This window comes from Sparus aurata, chromosome 8 (assembly GCF_900880675.1).
Source record: "Sparus aurata chromosome 8, fSpaAur1.1, whole genome shotgun sequence".
Taxonomy (NCBI): Eukaryota; Metazoa; Chordata; class Actinopteri; order Spariformes; family Sparidae; genus Sparus; species Sparus aurata.
This window is the reverse complement of record NC_044194.1, coordinates 35900269-35920664: the sequence shown is the minus strand read 5'-3', so window position 1 is coordinate 35920664 and position 20396 is coordinate 35900269. Positions and strand designations below refer to the sequence as shown.

Here is a 20396-nt window from a genome sequence, read left to right as displayed (position 1 = left end):
AGATGTACATTAAATCTTTAAAGGCATTTGGTCTCGAAAGCTTTAAGCATCATAAGCCTTTATCGAATAAGAAGGGTTACCGAAAGGGACTAGTTTTGTGTCTGAATGCACAGTTGTTTGCCATTTGGAAAGCCATACTGCAAAGATTTTTGTTCTCTATATAAAGCAAAATAGGTTGTTTCGCATAAAACACAACAAAACTGAGAAAAGAGGCTTATAATTTTACTAAATTCCTTTCAATTTTGCCAATGGAGGTTGTGACTGAATTATTGTTCTTCTTAAGATCATTAGACAAAAGCAGGTAATAAGTGTTGCTACTGCCCCACAGGTGCTTCAGTATGCCTCACATGTTATTAGGAGTATTTGTGTGAATGGAAAATTCAGCCCAAGTAGCCACTACATTTTCTAAATAGCAACAATGACGATAATATGGTGTCTAATCGGCCACAAAAACAATAAGAAGCAGAAAAAATTATGCTTGTTGAAAAAGTCACAGAATCTACCTGTCAGCATGAAGGGTCTCCAGGTGCTACGGATGAATGGTCCAAAACGCACATTGAGGTCCTAGCTAGAGTCAGGCAGCTACACATATAATACGTTTTGGACTGTCAAAATAGTTGAGATCCATTTACTCCTGTCTAATATAAATACCAGTATGTACACACACACAGAGACAGTTTCAGGAAAGTTGAGATTCATACACTCCTGCCAGACACAAATACAAGAAAGGGACATTATACTTAGTCCTGAAATGATTCTGAAATATATCAAAACTTTGCCTGCTGCATTGTGTTTGCCATAAATTCATTGGAAAGTGTTAAACCATTACATTAAAGGTGTGTTGAAATAGGAAGTGAAGAGGAAATGGCGACACGGTGTGTCTGTGAAAAAGAGGAAGTGTTACACTCAAGGTTCTGTCTGTCATTCCGTCTCTGATGATCATTTTTGACTTAGTTTTAACTTTGCAAAATTAAAGGAGGTGTAAGGTGTAACCATGATGTATTGAAGTTTAGAGATCTAATGAAAATCAGTAAAGAAACGGTGTTGAGCTGAGGTCATGAGAAAGTGTTAAAGAACTGGTCAGGTCAATGTGAGGCCAAAAGGATGTGTCTAAATCTGATCACGCTTTGGGCACGGGCACAGACTGTGACCAAGGCGTGTTGGATCATTATGAAATCGTCAGCCGTCATCAAGGGACTATTAGTCATTGAACAGAGAGATGGTGGGAAAATGTCCTAATAAGGACTTAAAACTGTGCCACTGTCCAAAGCAAGAGAGAAGCGTTATGAAATCTTAATCAAGGGGTTATCAACCAGTGAATGGAGAGATGCTGAAAACATGTCCTAATAAGGACACAAAACCAAGCCAGTGTCCGAAGCGAGAGTGTATATAACCTGAGGAGCACGGACTAAAGTTGGTTCTTCCAATCGCTCAAGCCTTGAAGAAACACCTGAGACGGAGAATGTGAGCAGCCTAAAGGTCGCAGAAAGGACTTCAAGAAATCTTCAGCAGAAACAGACCAAGGAATTAGGAGCACAACGGATTAATCATTTTTGCCAACATGCTGTGGATTACAATTTGGATATTGGAGTACTTTTGTTCACGCTGTTGGCATGAAGTTTGGACTTTGAGGAAGTTACAAGAACTCGGCCGGTGTGGTGATTTGCCTCGAGGACTTGGACTTTCAGCAGGAAGGGAAAGGCAAGCCATGGATAGACCTGACCCTCTCCATCTCACGCAAATTTAAGTATTTCTAACCAGGCCTCAGCTCTTTAAGGTTAATTTGTTAATTACAGTATTATGATTTATCAATAAGGATTTTTGATAATGACTGATAGTAATTGAAACACTGTATGCTTTGCCCTTGCTAAAATCTATGCAATAAAACCTACATAATATAGTTAAAGTTGTGGACATTGATTTTATGTCTCTTTGATTGGAAGTAAAAGTTAGGTGTTAAGTGTGCATAATATCTTAAAGGTTCTCAAAGGTTACTCTAGCCTACCAAATTGAAACAGTCCCTTAGGGTTTACCAAAAGCCCTTAAAATCCAACCTAGCACCATACCAAGTGCACAGATCATTTAGAGGAGAGCTGCCATAACGGGCATGGCTGGCGGCCGTATCTGACTCAAGGGCTAGTCATGTCAGGTGCCAAACCAGAGGAAGCAGGGTAGACGTTCAGATTCAGGCAGTTAGAAGCTAGGCGAGTCTCCTCACCACCAGCTTAAGCAATCCCTATTAAAATTCCCAGTTTTTAAGCAACCTCTTGTAGGTTTAGGGATCTAACCCTTTAAACGGAGAGCTGGTCGAGTACCTCCTGGACGGGGTAAAGCTCGGGATCTAACAGGACAAACAGAATGTTGTTTAACATATGACAATCTTAACTTTTCATGCTGTTATCATAGTTATGTCTCTCTCCACATGTCACTGACACAGCATCAAACGTTAATAAGTTATTAAACCAACAGGGCACTAAAAATATGTATTGATATTGGCAGGAGAAGAGCTAGTTAGCTCTGTCAGCATTTATCCACCAGTTAACAGCTAGCAGAGCTAACAGCTTACATCACAGCTAATCTTTAGAAAGACACTGTTGGACAGATTTTGTCTTTGTTAAATTATCACATCCATTCCATTAAAACTGGCCTTATTGTTAACCATCCTCAGTTTGAAAATAGGTGTGGACTGATGCCACTCTTTAAATGCGGAGTCTGACCTCTAACATGAATTCACCTCCTGCTTATTTTTCTGTCCTGTCCGATATTTAGAAGAGAAAGATAATTTTCTTCATGTTTTTTCTTTAGCAAACCCGGAAGACGCTGATAAAATGTGTGATTTGGTGGCGCGCAGGTGGTCAAGTGGTTAGAGCGCATGCCATAAACGCAGCCGACCCCGGTTCGATTCCGGCCAGAGGTCCTTTGCTGCATGTCACATCCCCCTCTCTCTCCCATATTTCCTATCTGTCTACTGCTTAATAAAGGTGTCTATGCCAAAAAACTCTTAAAAAAAAAAAATAAAAAAAAAAATGTGTGATTTGGTGTATGTTACACACTGGGACAATACTTGCCACAACTTTACCTGGTTTACACTTGGGGGTGCATCTCACCAGAGCTCCTTCCTACTTTAGAACAGCAGCAGTGACAAGACAGTTTCCAACTATAGTAGGTAGCCACTCATTGAGGAATGTGAGTCCTGTTAGTACCTGTGCTTTAACATTGTACAGTATTAGGTTTCTTAGGAACGTGTTGTTGAACGTGAGGAATGTTGATATCCAACCATTCCTTCTTAATTTCCTCTAAGAGCTGGAAGAGTCACTGACATGCTCTCAATTGTAGCTATGACTACTAAACCATGAAGCATGTCTGACTTTTAGGAGAAAAATGGTGTCTAGTGCCCAAGGACACTTCAACAAGTTTACAGGAGAAGGTGGGGATGGAACTCTCAACACTGTAATCAGTAGACAACCTGCTCTACCTCCTGGACCACAGCTGCCACATATTGCCTGGCTCAGTTATTGGAAAAAAATAATGTTAATGTTTTATGAGGATGCACATACATGTGTGTCACACTATAGCTATTCCTGCCAATGGTATCACACTGTTTCACTGAACTACAGGTGGTGGTAATGCACCAAGGAACATCTCAATACACCACCTAAGGCAGGGAGGAAGAAAGAAAGTTTGGCAAGTTTTGGAAACATTTTATAAAAGCCAGCTTTGCAAATGTTTTCCACTGAATGAAATGTATTCAACAAATGTGTTTGACTTCAAGGATACACACAGTGGGATCTATCTTAGGCTTGCTTGTCCTTGCTAGTTTTCGACCAACACAGTTGTGTATCACGCCCAGTGCCCATGTTTTTTAAATAGCAAATGTACTTGTGCTTACCTGCACACCCCTGGGTGCAGTGGTGTAGTCCAGGGTATACGCGGGTATACAGCGTATACCCACTTATTTGTCAGTCAGCATTGCATATATCCACTTCTAAATCCCCCCTGATGCGCACGCAATAGCCACACCGGTGAACAACGAGGTGATTTCATCCCCCCCACTTATTCCTGTGGTATTAAACCGTTTGCCCACCCTCGCGGTGTACCAGCGTACTGAAATGGAGCGCACCTCAGTACGGTGAGTATACATGAAAACCCATTGGTCAAGTTAGATTGATTGACAAGCCATCAAGCCAATCACAGCCATTTGACCAAACCCAGTAGTCCCGGTGGTATGCCGAGAAGTGCCTGCATGCCGGGATCTGCATGCCACTCGCAGCATGAGGGGGATGCAGTATTCGGCAGAGCTGGTTTTGAACTTGCCAAGATATGCATCCCTGGCTGCTTAAGACAGAGACACTGCTACATGTATGGAGTCCATGTTCATATGAATAAACACTCTTAATTACAATTTCTCTAACCTCATAATTAATCTAGCATACTTTCATTAAATAAATCAATTCAAGCTCAAATGTAAGGGTCTATAATTAGGCTATACTGAGCCTGATCTATTTATATCAGAGATTTTCCTAAAATTTAGTTAATACCTTTTAGAATATGGAAGCGAATTTGTACCATAATTCAAATTAAAATGCATTTACAGAAATGCTTTTTCATTTTAAGAATGTAGCTGCATTTTTTGACTCATAAATAAAATTATTAATAAATCATCCAAATTGCATTTTCATTTTCTTCTTCAAGACTGCTCATTTTGTAACTTAATTCAAATGATAAGGAAAAGGACATTTAAGATATAATTTTCAAAAGATGACCCAGCAAATAGGTATCAAAATTCAATTTGAAATGTCAAATTTGAAAATTAAAATGCATTAGCAGAAATGCTTTTTCATTTCAAAGTCAAAGCTGCATTTTTTGACTCATAAATAAAATTAGTAATAAATCATCCAAATTGCATTTTCATTTTCTTCTTCAAGACTGCTTATTATGTAACTTAATTCAAATGATAAGGAAAAGGACATTTAAGATATAATTTTCAAAAGATGACCCAGCAAATAGGTACCAAAATTCAACTTGAAATGTCAAATTTGAAAATTAAAATGCATTAGCAGAAATGCTTTCTCATTTCAAAGTCAGAGCTGCATTTTTGACTCATAAATAAAATTAGTAATAAATCATCCAGATTGCATTTTCATTTTCTTCTTCAAAACTGCTCATTTTGTTACACAAAGACAAAGAAAACTGCTTTTTCGTTTTGAAGCCCTCCCCCTGCAAAAAAAGGTCCAAAATTCAATTTGAATTTGCAATCCCAAGCGGCGCAGGAGAGTGACGTCAGCGGCCTCTCTTCTTTAGTGTTGCCAACATTATTTCGAAAAAGCGAATAGCGACAAATTTAGCGACTTATTCAGATCATCGGGGGAAAGGCGAGAAATAGATTCTGTTGTAATTCACATGCTGCTCAGAGTCATTGCAGTCCACGGCTCCTCTGCAGCAGCGCCGGGGTCTCTCCTGTCTCCTCCCGCGCGGCTGCGCAGGTGACAGGCCGGTGTGTGGGGGCTGGCTGGGGCAGGCAGGAGCGTGGATCTGATGTCGGATAGCTGCCGTTTACTCTGTTTTGATCTGTTAATGTTAGGTGTCTTTAGCAAAGGTGAGACCCAGAAGCGGACAGGAGGCTGTAGCTGGATGCATGGAGTGTTTATTGTAACACGGACAAAGTCAGAGTAGGAGGGGGTGTGCACGGGGAAGCCACGCTCCGGGGCGCCGGAGAGCTGGCAGTCCTGTCGGCACTCGGAGGAGCGCCGGGCGGGTGGAGCTGGAGCGGATTGAGTGGATTGAGCAGTGCTGCTCAGTTTGTCTTTGAAAAACTACCTACGTATTTTTGATTCAATAAAAACTACATGAAATTGATTGTGTATCCATCTCTTATAGCCAGAGACGGATTATCATGACCACGGGCCTACACACGCAAACTGTGCGCACGCAAAGGCTGTTACATTATTACATTGAATGTAATAATGTCCGCAAACGTAATAAACCTCAAACACCTACTAATAATACTGACCGTGCGTGCAAAATCCAGTTGCTGACCCTCCGCTCCACTGTCACACAACGGATCCCCCGTCCGCGCTCCCTCTCTCTCTTATAATTGTTTGCCCGAAAAATAATTTCTATGAAGAAAACATCGCCTGACATTTAAATTTAAATTCCAATTGACAATAAAAATCTCAAGAAATCTGGATGTATTGCTCCTTTGTAAACACAACACTTATCAGTCTATAGGCAAGAATCTAAAGGTTTATTAATTCAATTCATTTCAAATTCACTTTATTGGCATGAATGCCACAACAACAATATTGCTCCAAGCACCAAGAACCACGAAAAGAATACCTAGCACAGTACCATTATACTTGCTGTGTGTGTGTTTATGTGAAATAATAATAATAATAATAATAATAATAACTTTGAACATTATCTTGTGATAATGTTGTGATAATGTTCGATCTGTTATCAATCTGCGATGTGAAGAAAATGCAAACATTACAGACTTCTAACCATTTTCTAAAAGTGTCTGTATTTTAATTGAGAATAGTTTTTTATATAAATTACACAAAAGGAAAAGAAAATGTGATTTGTTTTCCCTATTTCAGCCATAAGCGGTCATACTGACCGCACATCATTTCGCGGGATTTCATACATTGTCCCTCTTGTCTCTAACTTTGTTAGCGGTCTCCAGCTGTGCGACTGTAACACAACTTTATATGAAGAAGGACTAACACTAATAGCCTAATTGATTCTTATTTCTTCCACTTACAGAACTGTTTACGACTCAAAACAATGTTATTATATATGACGTTTCTAAACCAAATGTCGCGGCTTCAAATGCATCAAATTCCCACATCCAGTTACGCAGGCAGCTGTCCAGGGTGCTGAACCAGGTGACAGACAAAGGCCGCGTTTCCCAGATTCGTTAAGAAGCTCTTAAGTGCTAAGATCTTCTTAGGAGCGCTCTTAAGAACGCTGTGAAAGAAGGATGTGTTTCCCAGAGTCGCTCTTAGCTTAAGAAGATCTTTCACTAAGAAGGAAATGTAAGATCGAGCTGACCCACTCTTAACAGCCTTCTTAGTGACCAAATGCTCAGTGATCAAGCCGCGTCAGGGAAATTTATATCCTGCGGACCACTGGTGCAAGAAACATAGGCTAATAGTAAAGAAGAAAAAAAAACTTTTTATTGAATTACACGTTTTTCACACACATCTGCATATATGAGTTTATAGTACTACACATAAAAAAACATCAACAACCCTGTGGCATTTCACAGATATCAAGGAAACAGATGTAATTAAATTAATTGAGCTGAACCTCATCCAGAGAGGCTCCACCTGCTACTCTATATAAAGGCGTTGCCAAAGTCCGTGCGTGTGAGAAACCATGGCTGCAATACAGCACATTCTCGCTGCGAACCAACAGCGTCGCCGTGCGTGAAGCCAGACGGTTTACATAAATGCATATGTGCGTCAGCACTTCTCCCCACTGGATGTGCTGTCAGACCGGGCTGTCCAGGCAAAGTACCGGCTGCCCCGTGCGGAGATCCAACGGCTGATCACTCTGGTGTCTCCACACATCCGAAGAGCAACCCGCTGCAATTTTGCCCTCAGCCTGGAGGTGCAGCTCCTGGCTGCGCTGCGTTTTTACGCAGTGGGGAGCTTCCTGGAGGTGGTGGGGGACGGCACCGGCCTCAGCAAGGCATCGGTGTCACGGAGTGTGGCAGCTGTGACACCGATTCTCCTGCGCCATGCCCGGACCCACATAAAGATGCCCACCACACGGGACGAGGTCCGCCAGGTCCACCAAGGGTTCCACGCAGTGGCTGGGATCCCCCGGGTGATCGGTGTGGTGGATGGCACCCTCATTCCAATCCACAATCCCTCCCTGGTGGATCCGTGCTGGATCGGTAGAAAGCACTACGCGGCCATCAACACCCAGGTGGTGGTGGACCACAATGGCCTCATCACTGACATCGTCGCCAAGTGGCCAGGAGGCACACACGACAGCTTCATGTGGGCCAACTCAGCTGTGGTGCAGAAGGCTGGCAGAGGAGAGTTTGGTAGGAGCATCCTCCTAGGTGACAGTGGCTACCCTCTCCGGAGTTACCTCGTGACGCCGGTAACCAACCCAGCAACACCACAGGAGGAGAGGTTTAATGAGGCCCACACACGCAGCAGGACGAAGGTTGAACGGGTGTTTGGCATCTGGAAGTCCCGCTACAGGTGCATTCATCGTTCGTCGGGGGGGCTGCGCTTGTCACCACTCAAGTGTTGCCGCGTGATTGTTGTCACCGCCATGCTGCACAACATCGCAGTGCGCGTTGGCGCAGATGAGCCGCCTCCTGTGGATGACGAAGAGGAACATTCAGAGGACGAAGCCCCGAACCCCGCCCCCCGCGATGTGCGAGCAGTACCCCATCAGGCCGGTGCCCAGACCAGACAGGAACTTATCAACCTCTTCTGAGGTCCAACAACCCCAGCCCCTACCCCTTCACCACCAGTCACCAAGCACTGATCACTAAACCATAAACCCACAACCACCACACCAACCATAACTGTCAGGCCTGAAGGCTGAAATAAATAAACAGAACCAGCAGATGAAGGCTACATGTAACGTCCTTCACACTATAATTTATTGCTGCAGTGTCCGGGTGCTATACCTGAAAGTCTTGCACTGGAATGTTAAGTATTGTTGCATACAGTATGTGGGAGTATAGTGTCCACGTTTCTGAGGTGACCAGGTAACAAGTGGGAAATTAGCGGCAAAACATGCTGTGCTGAAAGAAGTGAGAAGCACACACACACACACACACGCGCGCGCGCGCGATACATGCGTGGCCTAATTGCACCGGTGTGGGGGGACCACGGGGCGCTGTGTGTGACTTATGCGCTGATAAAAAGGTGGGTGATCGATTTGCCTGGCATCGATTGATTCAGTTCCAGCACCACCGCGCTGGACAGCTTCCACTAAGAACTTCTTAAGAAGCTTCTTTGGCTTGATCTTAAGGTTCTCCTAAGAAGGCAGTTAAGAACGCGTCTGGGAAACACCCGTATCTTAGCGCTCCTTCTTAGCCGAACCCTTCTTAAGAGCCTTCTTAAGTCCTTAAGAACGATCGAATCTGGGAAACGCGGCCAATGGCTGCACTCTGCGTTCTGATGTTTGCTGGGCAGATCTGTCCCCCTTGGGTTCTCATCCACTCTGTTGTGGGAGATCTCCCACAAAGCAAAAGAAATACACAATTTTTCTCTCTCGGCTGAACTCTGGCTTGAGCCCACTTCACCCAGGCGCGAGCCTGCAGCCCCCGCTCCTGCTGACAACAGACCGGGGGAGAAAACAGACATTCCTTTGCTCAGAACCCATATCAGGCTGTGTCTGAATATGCACGAAGATCGGTATAACGCATTGGAGCAATTTTCATACAATTTCGGATATTTAGCATGATAAAATAATTTCAATTCAACACAGCCATTTGTCCAGCTGAAGCATAATGAGCGTTATGTCAATAAGATGAAGTAGGCTTGTTTTGCGGTTAATCAGCCACATGATCCGTTTGAACCCACAAAGGAAAAAAGGATAAATGTGCAGCCTCCGTTTCCTTTCTGATTGTGTCCGTTCGGAATTGGGGGTTTTCGGAATGGAGGGGTTTCCCCAATAGACTTTTCGGAATTACGATGAATTGAAGTCTATGTTCGGAACAGCGGGGTTTCGGAAAGGCGGGGCTCCAGGCTATAAAGCGGCCGGTGATTTTGTGACCCGCTGCAGGTGCGTGGGGTGTGGGAGAGAGAGAGACATTAGCTTATAGCACTTTGTAGAAGAAGCTTTATAAAGTTCACTCCATTGACTTGTATTAGTTCACGGGGCTGAGCTGCCACATCCAATATGGGGGCGACGTCGACGTACGGTCCAGCGCTGATACCTTCAGTTTATTACCGGGAATACTGACTGTAAAGTACCGTGTGTGTTTCATGGGTCTGACTGTGAGACTGCAGTCTGACCCACCGTCACTGCCAGCAGCTCTTCAGAGCGGCTTCATTACGATCACCGTAAATGTTAGAGAATTTCGCACTGGAAAAAAAATGCGAATTTTGGACCTTTTTTTGCGGGGGGAGGGCTTCAAAACGAAAAAGCAGTTTTCTTTGTCTTTGTGTAACAAAATGAGCAGTCTTGAAGAAGAAAATGAAAATGCAATCTGGATGATTTATTACTAATTTTATTTATGAGTCAAAAATGCAGCTCTGACTTTGAAATGAAAAAGCATTTCGGCTAATGCATTTTAATTTTCAAATTTGACATTTCAAATTGAATTTTGGTACCTATTTGCTGGGTCATCTTTTGAAAATTATATCTTAAATGTCCTTTTCCTTATCATTTGAATTAAGTTACATAATAAGCAGTCATGAAGAACAAAATGAAAATGCAATTTGGATGATTTATTAATAATTTTATTTATGTGTCAAAAAATGCAGCTACATTCTTAAAATGAAAAAGCATTTCTGTAAATGCATTTTAATTTGAATTATGGTACAAATTCGCTTCCATATTAGAAAAAGGTCATCTGGGTTAAAACTCCCCTTGCTACCCTGATTTGCATTTGTATAGCTCACAGCATTTTCATTTACATGTTAAAGCCTCCCATAGAATCAGGGGGAGGGGGGTCATGGGGGGACAACTGCCAAGCAAGGCCCACGTCAATTTCCGACAATTCACGGCAGTTTTCACTGTTGCCTGCAAATTGCTGTGTGCACTCGTAAACCTGAACTTCCACAACAATCTACAGTGCCGCTTACTGATAAAAATCCCACTTTTCATGCAGTATACGAAACAGCTATTTTACTAGTTAATAATGTGGAATATTGTCTGTAAATAAATAAACTATGTCTTGCTTTGTAGCATGTCAGCTAATATTAAGCAAGCCAGGTGGCAAACAAAGTGAATGCAAGCCAGGTAAAGTTAATGGTAGTTTGGTAATGACAGTTTTCTAAAGACACCCACTGATTTTGACATTATTCAACATTATCATTATTCTTTTTGTGAGGAATGCCAAAAGGTAAGAGGCAGCAGAAGATTGACTTCTTTTTCAAGTCAAGTTGTCATGTAAGTGGAGTTATGTGACAGGATGGAAACAGAAAGCTAGCATTCAATCTAATGCACTAATTCAAATTTATAATAGTATTATTCATATAGTCATATTCTTGCATTAATGCCATGTATGTGTTGATTTACGTTACTTAAAACTATTTGTTGGAGCTTAAAACCTTCTTTTCAATGAAGAAAATCTCCAACATCAACTCATCCCTGTTACTGCTCTCAGAAACTAGAAAAGAATAGAAATGAAGATGATGAAATGCAATAAAACTATTAAAATCTTAAATAATAAGAGGAATGAAATAATATAAAGTACAGTAAAGGCTAGGATGAAAGATTAGTGAGAACAGATTACAACAACAAAATATATGTAAAATAATTAATAAAAAGCAGATAAAAGAACAACAAAAGAAAGGAATGTTTCCTAATCAAAATCAAGGCTGTAGAGGTTGGTTCTAAGTTTACATCAAATATTTCAACACTTCCATGTTCAGGATTATTAACATTGAGTTCTTTATGTAGGATGTTTATGAGGAAGGGAAGTCCGGGAGTCAGGACAAAGGAGAGCTAAGGGAATAAGGAATAGTTCACACAAAATGCCTAGTTGTCTCTCACTAGTCTGTGGGCCACTATTGGTTTAGTAATTTCATAATCCTTCCTCCCTGAGATCAAGCAGCAGAGATTATGTGACAATGAGCAAATACTACTTATGGAGTTTTGGGTAAACTAAATTGAGTAGTCTTACATGTCACTGTTTCTAAAACAGGGCGTTTTTCCTAGCTGTGTTAAAAAAGGGCAAAAATTGAGAGTATACCCACTTCTCCAGGGACCACTACACCACTGCCTGGGTGGTGGGTTTAGTCAGGTGCAGTGATGGCAGATTTCTATCTGGAGGCAACAGAAAGCGAAAGCGATATAGACCAACAAAAAGCTTGTCTAAAGTCATAGGGCACTAATGCGTTTAGGGTGTGGCCTAGTCCATTTTGCTAGTGAAATGGTCAATAGTCTGGGCGCAAAGTGAGGCAGACAGTGCAAAGAGGTTCTGTTTAGACTCTGAATTAGTCTTTCATGTGTATTAGGCAGAACATAAATTAAATTAAATTAACATAAATAAATCACAAAAATGTATTGAATGAACATTGAATGATGATGAAAGTTATTATATATGTTCTGAAATTGTGACCAATTCTGCAGGGGTCAAAAATATACATACAGTAATTATAATATTTGGTTAAATACCAGCCAGCCCCTTGTTCCTGTATCCCTGCGGCATTAACTGTGAATGTTTTATAACCAACCAACAATGTTTTCGTCCTCTCACCAGCATATGTGTTGGCCCTCATGGAGTCTCTGAGTCAGAAGCCCTTTTTAGATAGAAAAGGCGGCACATTTGCTCCAAGGTAAGGACGGCAATGTGCCGGCCTGTCTTTCTAAAACGGAGGCGTAATATTCCTCCTTTTCCAAAAGCCGCCTCTGAGGTAGGCGTAAACATGTGACGTGACGTGAAGCTCGAAGTTGGGCTGTGAACAGTGACAACGAATATGACTTCTAAATAAGAGCTTTACATTGCACCCCATTGGAGTTTAGAACTGGGTTCTTAGCAGGGGGCTTTTAATTTGAAAGTAGCGACCGGTCTTAGCTTGCCGACACAACAACAAGCTAACACAACCAAACAGCTACAGAGACCGAGGAGACGCTGCATCTCCTGGATCTCAGCGGCTGTCCAGTTGTTCATCTTAATGTCCGTGGATGAAGTGATGGACTGACTGCTGTGATCAGCTGTTTCCTGGTTTTAAAACTCCCCGGCTGTGGGTCGCACAACAGTGCAGGTCATTGACACGTCCGCCCACCTCACGCAGAGGCCGGTACATTGCCGCCTCGTTTTTAGATAGCAGGAGAGGCGGAAATAAATGTACCCTCCGAGGCGGAAAATCAGCGGACAAAAACAGACCCCCAATTTGCTGGCCTCTGTCTAAAACCACAGACCAAGCCGCCAAAAGGACGGGCAAATTGGCAGCTTGGTGCTCTGTCTAGAAACGGCTAGAGTCTCTGAGAGAGGGATACTGTAGGTCACCAAAGACTCAGAGAAGTGCCTTTTTGTCCACTGTACTGCCCATGTTTAAAGATCCTGCCTGAGGATCACCAAGGACTAGACAGTGGCCTATATCTCACTAGACATTAGTGTGAAACCTGGAGTTTACTACAGAAAGGGGGTTTAGTGAAAACTCTGAGTTTGTTAGTGCAGATGTAACCAGTAAGCAGAATTTATCCAGAGTCATGGTACCAGTTTATTACCAATCCAGTTTTATTAACAATTAACCATTTCTGGACTGAAATGCATCGAAGGCAGGCTAATACAGAGCACTGACGAGTGGGACACACAAGTGAACTACACAGCAGTAATGATCATCTGAGGCCTCTTTAACCTCAGTCATAAACGTTATATCATGCTCTTAATGTGACCCTGTACAGAGTTTGACCTCCCTGCATTTCACATTAAACACACATACATTTAAATGCTAATATAGTAGACTGTAAAGTCAGCGTAGCATGGCGTAATCTTAAAGGGCATTACACAAAACAATACTAACAGAAAACATCAGCTGACTGAAACTACAGCCAGGTCACACAGACATGAGGGAAACTCTGGGTTAACTTAAACTTAGGAGGTAACTTAAAGTCTGAATCAGTGACACTGAATCAGTGCTGGGAGCTTTTCTTCAACAAAAGATTGCGCAAAAATGCACCCAGCAATCTCTTATCTCATTAATGAAAAGCAGTGAGCTGCACATGTACAATTTATGAATGTAATGGGGAAAGATTTCTTCCCCCTGCGCAAGAAATACATATCACTTATAATATTTATAGAACTTGCTCTCTACATTACCCACAATGCAACTTCGCCACTGAGTGACATCACTGGAGGCAATTTGAAAAATTACATGCAGCTTCCTCTGGCTTTGTACTACTTTTTCACATATACAGTAGTGCTCCTCAAGACTCGTTAACACACTTGAATGTGTACAATTTGTGGAGTTAGTCTTTAAGAAATCTTAAGGAGGTTAAATTCCACTGCCAAGAGCACGTCAACTTTTTTACAAAATGGCATGGTTTGGGTACAGCCCAGGACAGGAAGGCTCTGCAGCGGGTGATAAAAACCACCCGGATCATCACTGGTGCCCATCAGCACATCAGTGATACCAGTGAAGTGAGATGTCTGCACAGGGCCCAAAGGATGGTATCCACTGCTGTACCACCAGACCATAGAGAAGCTTCTTTTCTCAGGCTGACTCTGAACTCAACACTCCATCAAAAAAACAGAGATTTTGTGTGTATCATAAAGGGACAACAACTTGCATTTAATGCACAACCCAGTTGAAAATGACAATTGAATAAACTTTAAACTGTGTTGTCATAGATAAAACAACAACAATAACCCTTTAATTTGATAGGTCTGCATTTCTTATCTTTCCATGCAACCTTTAGCATAGAGTGTTTCTGAGTCACAATGTGCAGATTCCTGCAACATAAGCCTCGGAAAGGCTGAACTCTCATACGAGAGCAGAGAAAAGATCGTAATCTCATGCGTTCAAGGGGCTCCATCTAGGAGCAGAAGATTTGCATAATGTGATTTAGGATTTACATTGAAGTGTGCTTAATACCACAGATGATTTTACTCTCTGTTCTTCAATAGTCACTTCATGCTCTTTCATTCATCATTTGATAGACCAACTCCATCTGATAGGCGTTTGATAAACTTGTGTATGTCAAAGAATGGCACTTTTATGGTTGGAGATTAATACAGTGTGGTGTGAAATGGCTACAGTTTTAATCTCTGGGAACTTCTTCTTGTCTGTGATCTCCTCAAGTGCATGTGGAGGAAGCCAGATGGGGCAGCTTGGTCATTGTTGCCCAGGGCGACTCGATAGCAATATAGGCTAAAGCTAATTCTTTGGCTCAGTGGGCCTAAGTGTTGTGTCCTTGACTGGATTCAGTCTGGGAAGATAATGGTAAAAAATCTGATTTGTTTGGAATGCTGGAGTTAAGTCAAGTCACCAGATAATTACAGTCATAATATGTATATTCAAAATGCCACCCCAATGCTTTCTCTCTCATTATTGCAGTGCAGAGATAATTAGATAGTTAGCTCTTCTCCCCGCCTCCTTTGTGTTCAATTAAATGCTTTGTTTTTGCAGAGCTTTTCCTTTTTTTATCTAGCTGCTGAGTTGGCTGTCACTGGTTTACTGCTTGGCATGGACACAGACCCTTATCTCAAAAAGCATTTTGCTGAGAGAGAGCATAGGCATGATACCTGGTTTACACTTTGTTTTGCAATTTCTTTCTACTGTGGTGTGGAGAAACCTGGCTGGCTGAAAGGTAGTCATGCTTCAGCAGGATTGTTATGGCATGGTGAATGCAGGTTATGAACTTTAGAATGGCCACAGATGGTTGGGTGGTGGTGTGAGGTTGGGAGGGGGTAGATGTGCAGCATTATTGGCGATTGATAAGACTAATCACTTGAGTCTTACAGCCTGACTGGTTCTATCACTCCGTCTCACGGTGGTTCATATACGTCTGAAGCGTTACCATGGTCACCAGCTGGTAGTGGTATGGGGTGAGGTGGAGAGTCAAGGCATGCTGAGGATGTATAACACACAATAACACACATGCACGCACACACACCTTATGAGACACTGCAACATTTATCCATTTGTGGTTGAATGACCTTGCTGTCCTTTTTGTTCTGCTGGCTGGCTGCCTTGCTTCTGTTGTTTGTACAGATTGTAGATTGTACTTCGGAATGGCTGTACTCCCTCAATGACAAACATTATATAAATGGATGATTAAATAATAATGTCAAAAGAATATAACTATTTATGTGTTGGAATGTAGAGGATTAAAGCAGCCTGAAGTTAAGAGATAACTATGAAATGATCAAAATATTTTAATGATGAAACTAACCAAAAAAGTTGACATAAATCAAAAGTGAAATCCAAAGGTGCGACCTATTATCCAACTACAAAATAAGGAAAGTCTGTCTGTCTGTATTTTACATGTAATGAGAACCGTTCATTCAATCGACTTCATGCTTGCCAAGGAAGTGCAATGTTTAATGCTGTGCAATTTGGACATGCAACACATTCAAACATTTTATATAAAAAGCAAACACCGCTCTGTGGCCTCTTGGCTCCACAGACTAAAGGCGGGCTTAGGCACGACCTCCGGGGAAGCTGACGTAAACAAAATGGAGATTAGCATGGTGCAACAACTGGCTTTAAAATCACATTTGCAGGGAGAAAAAAGAAGGTCGAGAGAGTCTGGATAAGTGGGGAGATGTAGTCAACACAGGTTTTCTATTGTTTAGCGAGAACTGGAGGTGAGATTTTCAGTATTTATTTAACAGAATCAATGTTTTTTTTTTTACACTAGAAAATGCACAAAATAATCAACAGCTTATGAGAACTATGTCTTAAAAAGTTTAAAAAAGACAGATCAAATCCTAAATGACTCAACCCACCCTCTTCACCTGACATTTTTAAGATGTGACAGGTCAAGTGGCAGAATCCTGCAGAGGAAAATTAGGACCACAAGGTACAATAAGTCTTTTGTGCCTACAGCAATTAGACTGTACAACAATAGATTAACAAACTCCTAAGCACTTTAAACTACTCTATATGAGCATTCAACTATTTTTTGTTTATTCATACATGCTTGTCATGTTTTCCCAAGGTTCCTACTGTTTTGTCTGTCTTGTCCTTGTTTCTTCTCTTAATGCTTTGTATTTATGTGTTTCTTTTAATGCTATAAAGCAGCGGTCCTCAATAGGCGGCCCCCGGGCCGCATCCGGCCCGCCGGCCTCCTGTTTATGGCCCACAAACTTTTATTCCTTCACCATGTGTTTTGGTTGGGTCAGCACGTGTGCACCGGGACTTGTCTCCATGCCAACGATACAGAAACAGCTGGGTCCCTCACCGCCGCGAGCGCAACTTTTAACTTTCACTTTCATTTTCGGAGCAGTTCGCGTATTCACATTTTGCCGGTGGTAAAAGATTGAAAATGGCGTGTTTCTAAGTAAATTGCTATTACAAAGTGAACAGTGAAAATCCGCGACTCAGAGAAATAGGGATTTAAAATTTGCATTCATTCTCCCTCTGACAGGACAAGCCCCACGTATCTGACATTGCAGCGGTAACAGAGGCCATACGTAGTTTAACTAATTCTACTCCATCTCATCATGTATTTTCAAACACACAAACATTGTAGCGGACGGGGAGTTTCTCCCGGCAAACACCCTTTCACTCACAGTGCCAAAATGTTTATCATCCTTGTTAAAACTCAACACCATTTAATCACAGAACAAATGACGTGAATTAACCCACAATCATCTTACATATCATCTTATTCACAAACACATTCACGAACCATAATTACACCAACAGCAACAGAATACCCAAGAGTCATTGCGCCACAGTCCACAAGGTGCGTTACAATATGCCAGGAAAAGCTGTGATGAAGATTTCCAATTTGAAACGGCATTATGAGACGAAGCATAGGAATTTTGAAGAGACATTTCCTCAAAATTCAGAGATAAGCACAACACAAATAAATGCACTGAAATCGTCATATCAAGCTGCAAGCAGGATGCTTGTCACATCTATGTCACAATGAAATAAAATAATGCATGACTGAAGTGATCAACGCAAACAAAAAGAGGAAATATTCAACTATGTATTTTAATTTATGTTAAAATTGACATTACATTTTATTTTAGTTCATATTTTGTTGTTTAGAATGAAAAGGACATTTTGTTTTGAATATTACAGTATTATTGCATGTGGCCTGACCGACCTCAATACATGGACCTTTGAGTCATTGAAAAAAATCTTTGTGGCCCTTTAAGATTTGTATTTGAGTACCCCCGCTATAAAGTATATAGCAATGGAACGTGCAATGGTGACTACATGAATTTCCTACTTGTGGGAGAATAAAGTTTACCTTGACCATGACTTTATCCATCATCCTGCTCTCTCCCACCACCTGCACTGAGTCAAGAGGGCATCACAGGGTGGAGCTGGCCTTCTTGATAAGTTTATCAAGCCTCCTCCTGTCTGCTGCTGACATGCTGCTGCTCTATCAGACTACTCCATAGAAATGGCTGATGCCACCACAGATTTGTAGAAATGTGTCAGGACTGCCCGCTGCACTCCCAAGGATCTGATCCTCCTCAGCAGATGGAGTCTGCTCTGACCTTTCTTATATGTTGCTGCAGTGTGATTAGTCCAATCCAGTTTATTGTTCAGGTGAACTCCCAGGTACTTGTAAGATGTCACCATCTCAGTGTCCGTTCCCTGGATGTTCACCTGTATGCAGGGTTGTTTGTGCCTGCGGAAATCCACCACCACAAAGTCCTTAACGAGCTCTCTGTAGGCTCTGTTGTCCCTGTCCCTGATGAGGCCGACCATAGCAGAGTCATCAGACAACTTTTGTAGATGGCTGTGGGGTGATTGGTGGGAGAAATCTGCAGTGTGCAGGGTGAACAGGAAAGGGGACTGTTCCCTGTGCGGCCCCTGTACTGCAGACAACTATGTCTGATACACAGTCCCAAATCCTCATGTACTGTGGCCGCTTGGCCGGTAGTGGTGTTGAAAGCACTGGAGAAATCAAAGAACATGACCCTTACAGGGCTTTCTGGCTTCACCAGGTGAGACAGTGATCTGTCCAGGGGTCCGTTTCACAAAGCAGGTTTAGTGAAAACTCTGAGTCTGTTAACCCTGAAATGAGGGAAACTCTGAGTTTTCCGTTTCACAAAGGGAGGTAACTCAAACCAGAGAAAGAGGGGTAACTCCAGCCTGTTTCACAGAGAGAGGTAACTTAAGCTCTCGGTCAGTTACCATGGTAACATACTCTCTGAACCTAACCTGGTCGGGATCAGGTTTTTCTCAACAAACCTCGAGTTTCTCTCTGTCTCCGCCCTCTTTCAGCCACACACCGTATTTGATTTCCTCATTCATTCAGTCAGCAGGCGAGTTTTGGCGTAGTATAGTTCTCATTGATCATTGCAAAAATCAGTCAGTAGGCCACATTAAAAGTTATATTAGGTAGCAACTATTTTCACTACCATGGCATGTCCTTTTGATAATGATCCCGTGGATGAAGGTGCAGCATTACTGCGCAGAGAATTAAATATTCGTCGGGAGATGATTATCAGACCGTACATAGATGTTCTTGCATTTCCAGACAGTTATCTTTTTGAGCGGTACCGTTTCACGTCACAGTCCATCATTTACATACACAATCTGATCCGTCCTTACATTTCCAACATTACCAACCGAAGTCATGCTCTCACATCCCAGCAGATATTGTGTGTTGCGCTGCGTTTTTTTGCAAATGGGAGTTTTTTATACAACGTGGGAGATGCAGAGCACTTGAGCAAGGCAACTGTATGCAGAGCGGTCAGAAAAGTGTGCCTCGCCCTGAAACGGCTACTACCATCTTTATCATTTTCAGCTCCTCTGCCTCCGGTAGAGGTGGCGGTGCTGGGCCACCACCCGTTTTACGGGCGTCTGCTTTCTTTCTGTTGGCTGAGTAGAAGTCTGTGTTAGTTTAAATAGGCTTCATTATTTAGCAGCATATGATATAGATGAGAAGACATTTATGTGTGATAAAACAGCATTATGTTGGGGATAAAACAACTGTACAGTCAAACAGCCACTTAATATTTACTTTACAATGTAAAACATGATCAAAATGAGGTACCCCCATGAGATTATGCCGAGGTCGAATGTTTTTATGTTTCATCTTAAGTTGCTGCCAAGTGCGCTTCTCCCCCGCAGGGTAGCATCTAAATGAAATAAATTAATAGGCTACCACTCAAGCAGTTTCCCCCTGTAATATTATTGTGATTGCAAAGGACTACATTTAAACTTATGCACTGACCCGAGCACCAATGTTCTCCCACGCCGTCTCCCTCTCTTTTGCTCTGCAGCAGTGTTACACTTCCTTCTAAAAACGTGCTCAAACTCACCTTATGAGCGCATTAATATTTCCAATTTCAGTGGAGTGAAAAACGTAGCCCTCCTCTTCCCCGTTGCCATGGTGACTCGTCGAATCAGGGCTCCATTGATGCTGTCTTTTTATACTTGTGGTGCACGTGCTTAACTCCAGGTTAAACTACTCCGAGTTGATCAAACTAACTCAAATCTGCTGTTCTGGAACTGAAAACTCAGAGTTTCCTATCTCAGAGTAGATCAACTCAGAGTTCAGGGTTAGACTCAGAGTTTGTTGAACCTGCTTTGTGAAACGGACCCCAGGAGTTC

The 20396-nt window shown here is 42.2% G+C and overlaps 1 protein-coding gene across 1 annotated transcript in view; it reads left to right on the top strand.

Moving 5' to 3' along the window:
* Positions 1–20396, top strand: part of trhr2 (thyrotropin releasing hormone receptor 2) — a 99399-nt gene that overhangs the window by 61795 nt on the left and 17208 nt on the right. The window lies entirely within an intron of this gene.